At 46.6% G+C, this 4,252-nt stretch overlaps 1 pseudogene; it reads left to right on the top strand.

The window, feature by feature from the left end:
* The first annotated feature begins 306 nt into the window (after positions 1-306).
* LOC121574492 lies at positions 307-1,445 on the top strand (annotated as a pseudogene).
* Positions 1,446-4,252: the final 2,807 nt, after the last annotated feature.

Raw genomic sequence — 4,252 nt, 5'->3', positions numbered from 1 at the left:
ATGGAATTTGTAATTGTGGTCCTGGCAACTGGACCTTTTTTGGAACACCATTATTTTTGTCTTATTGAGATTTACTGTCAGGGCCTAGGTCTGACAGAATCTGTGCAGAAGATCTAGGTGCTGCTGTAGGCCCTCCTTGGTTGGGGACAGAAGCACCAGATCATCAGCAAACAGTAGACATTTGACTTCAGATTCTAGTAGGGTGAGGCCGACGTGTTCAGTGACTGTTACCAGAGCAGTGAGAACCCCTCTTTCCCCCTCCTTATAAGGAAGTCTCCCGTGTGGGGCGGAGCTACCTGTCTGCAGATGGCCACCGCAGCAGACACCCGCCTCTTTGTCAGTCACGACGGCATGCAGGTCAGAACTAAACACAGGGGTCAGAGGTCACGGTGTGTGTGCGCGTGTGTATGTGTGTGGTTTGTCATTCATCTTTATAAAACTAAACACACCCTTGATTTCCAGAGTTTGTGTGTTGGAACATGGAGGGTGGTTAATTTAAATTTCTCAGGACTAACTCTGCTACATTTTTCTTGCAATGTTTGTAGAACAATAGATATGAAATGTGAAATGTTTTGTGTTGTACTGTTCAAGCAACAACAAAAAAACAACGGATACAATAAAGTCCTTATCAACCATTCTCAACAGTGCATTATTTTACCGTCAGGTTTGAGAAGCGTATCTACATCCCTCACCCAGAGGAGTCCGCTAGGTCCCAGATGTTCCGGCTGCACCTGGGCAACACGACCCACAGCCTGAGTGACGCAGACCTGCGTTAGCTCACCAAAAAGACAGAAGGCTACTCTGGGGCTGACATTAGCATCATCGTACGAGATGCCCTCATGCAGCCTGTCGGGAAAGTGCAGTCAACCACACACCTGAAAAAGGTCATTTATACACATGATATAGTAACTCTATTGCAGTCGACTCTTGTACATCACACTAAAGGTGTATTGCTTTCTCTACTGTTGAGGAGATTCAAGATAGTTTATTGTTTTGTGATGGTACTCTAAGTGCGAGGGCCATCCCGTGCCAACAGTCAATTGATGGTGGATGACCGACCCCGTGCTCGCCTGGGGACCCGGCTGCCATAGAATTGACCTGGTTGGATGTGCCTAACGACAAGCTGCTGATGCCCATTATCGGCATGGTGAGAAACACACATTCACAGCACAGACACACTCACTATGTTCACTGACATTCACATTCACTTCTCACAAACATACTGGAACATGCTGTTTCAACATACACGTCCAGGCATTGTAAACTGACTCTCACATTTGTGTAATTGCTGAACCATGCTTATGATTTTGTTCGTCCTCTCGGTGTGTCCCTCTGCCCTCCAGACTGACATGCTGCGCTCACTATCCTCCACGAGACCCAAAGTCAACACGGAGGACTTGTTCAAGGTCAGGAAGTTCATGGAGGACTTTGGACAGGAGGGCTGAGAGGTCCTGGTCAGCCTAGTTTCACTACTTACCATGTCTCTCCTCTAAAGCCCCATTCGTACAACCTTCTGTCAAATAGTTGCTACAGTATTACAACACTAAAAACTCAGACTTGTTCGACTAATCTGCATTGGCAAGAATGATGGAGCATCTTAACTTAAATCATATTCTTTCCCTACACTATTGGACAGTCCTGAAGACTGAAATACTGTATTTCTTTTATTGCCATCCTACACTTTTACAGTGAGTACAGAGCTCATCATTGAGTGGGGAAGGTGTTTACATCTGAGTTATTTTCTGTATTTCTCTGTATTTTTCAGTAGAAGAGCCCTTTTCTATTTCTGGTTTTGAACATTGAAAATAATAGTTCCACGACAGACATTGTTCCAATACTGTTGCCATAATAGTATTGCTGTGTCTCTTTATATAGTGCATTCTGAAAGTATTCAGACCCCTTGACTTTTTCCACATTTTGTGACGTTACAGCCTTATTCTAAAATTGATTAAATAAAAAATGTTCCTCATCAATCTACACACAATACCCCATAATGACAAAGCGAAAACATGTTTTTAGAAAAAAGTTAAAATGTATACATAAGTATACAGACCCTTTGCTATGAGACTCGAAATTCAGCTCAGGTGCAACCTGTTTCCATTGATCATCCTTGAGATGTTTCTACAACTTGATTGGAGTCCACCTGTAGTAAATTCAATTGATTGGACATGATTTGGAAAGGCACACACCTGTCTATATAAGGTCCCACAGTTGACAGTGCATGTCCGTAGAGCACCGAGACAGGATTGTGTTGAGGCACAGATCTGGGAAGGGTACCAAAAAATGTCTGCAGCATTGAAGTTTGCCAAAAGGCACCTAAATGACTCTCAGACCATGAGAAACAAGATTCTCTGGTCTGATGAAACCAAGATTGAACTCTTTGGCCTGAATGCCAAGCATTACGTCTGAAGGAAACCTGGCACCATCCCTACGGTGAAGCATGGTGGTGGTAGCATCACGCTGTGGTGATGTTTTTCAGTGGCAGGGACTGGGAGACTAGTCAGGATCGAGGGAAAGATTAATGGAGCAAAGTACAGAGAGATCCTTGATGAAAACCTGCTCCAGAGCGCTAAGGACCTCAGACAACAGGACAACGACTCTAAGCACACAGCCAAGACAATGCAGGAGTGGCTTCGGGACAAGTCTCTGAATGTTCTTGAGTGGCCTGCCCAGAGCCCAGACTTGAACCCGATCGAACATCTCTGGAGAGACCTGAAAATAGCTGTGCAGCCTGACAGAGCTTGAGAGGATCTGCAGAGAAGAATGGGAGAAACTCCGCAAATACAGGTGTGCCAAGTTTGTAGCGTCATACCCAAGAAGACTCCAGGCTGTAATCGCTGCCAAAGGCTTAAAATCAGTGTGTGATGACGAAGAGCACACAATGTACTTTTTCACTTACGTTTTCATGTACTGAATAAAAATCAATAGTTCAGTGTGTTCCCAATGCATTTTCAACTCTACCGATAGTTTTGTCACAAAAACTGTTGCATTAAATAGCAAATGTGCCTACTCTGGTCTTGGCACCTGCGCTCTAGCCAACAGCTCGCAGATACAGTACAGGTAGGCTGTGCAGGTTGGCTAGTCTACAGATGAGTTTATTATGGATAAGAGCGAGAATAATTTGATATGTCAAACAACAGTCAAGCAGCGATTATCATGTCACCAGAATAAGACCCTTGATATTTATTGGAAAGCAGCATCAAGCTCATCACATTTACATTTACATTTACGTCATTTAGCAGACGCTCTTATCCAGAGCAACTTACACCTTATAGCCAGTGGGATAACCACTTTACAAATTTTGGGTTGGAGTAAAGGGGGGGGGGTAGAAGGATCACTTTATCCTATCCCAGGTATTCCTTAAAGAGGTGGGGTTTCAAATGTCTCCGGAAGGTGGTGAGTGACTCCGCTGTCCTGGCGTCGTGAGGGAGCTTGTTCCACCATTGGGGTGCCAGAGCAGCGAACAGTTTTGACTGGGCTGAGCGGGAACCATGCTTCCGCAGAGGTAGGGGAGCCAGTAGGCCAGAGGTGGATGAACACAGTGCCCTCGTTTGGGTGTAGGGACTGATCAGAGCCTGAAGGTACGGAGGTGCCGTTCCCCTCACAGCTCTGTAGGCAAGCACCATGGTCTTGTAGCAGATGCGAGCTTCAACTGGAAGCCAGTGGAGTGTGCGGAGGAGCGGGGTGACGTGAGAGAACTTGGGAAGGTTGAACACCAGACGGGCTGCGGCATTCTGGATGAGTTGTAGGGGTTTAATGGCACAGGCAGGGAGCCCAGCCAACAGCGAGTTGCAGTAATCCAGACGGGAGATGACAAGTGCCTGGATTAGGACCTGTGCCGCTTCCTGTGTAAGGCAGGGTCGTACTCTCCGAATGTTGTAGAGCATGAACCTACAGGATCGGGTCACCGCCTTGATGTTAGCGGAGAACGACAGGGTGTTGTCCAGGGTCACGCCAAGGCTCTTCGCACTCTGGGAGGAGGACACAACGGAGTTGTCAACCGTGATGGCGAGATCATGGAACGGGCAGTCCTTCCCCGGGAGGAAGAGCAGCTCCGTCTTGCCGAGGTTCAGCTTGAGGTGGTGATCCGTCATCCATACTGATATGTCTGCCAGACATGCAGAGATGCGATTCGCCACCTGGTTATCAGAAGGGGGAAAGGAGAAGATTAGTTGTGTGTCGTCAGCATAGCAATGATAGGAGAGGCCATGTGAGGATATGACAGAGCCAAGTGACTTGGTGTATAGCGAGA

The sequence above is a fragment of the Coregonus clupeaformis genome, unplaced genomic scaffold, assembly GCF_020615455.1.
Source record: "Coregonus clupeaformis isolate EN_2021a unplaced genomic scaffold, ASM2061545v1 scaf0180, whole genome shotgun sequence".
In the NCBI taxonomy this organism is placed as follows: domain Eukaryota; kingdom Metazoa; phylum Chordata; class Actinopteri; order Salmoniformes; family Salmonidae; genus Coregonus; species Coregonus clupeaformis.
This window is presented reverse-complemented; position numbering and strand designations above follow the sequence as displayed.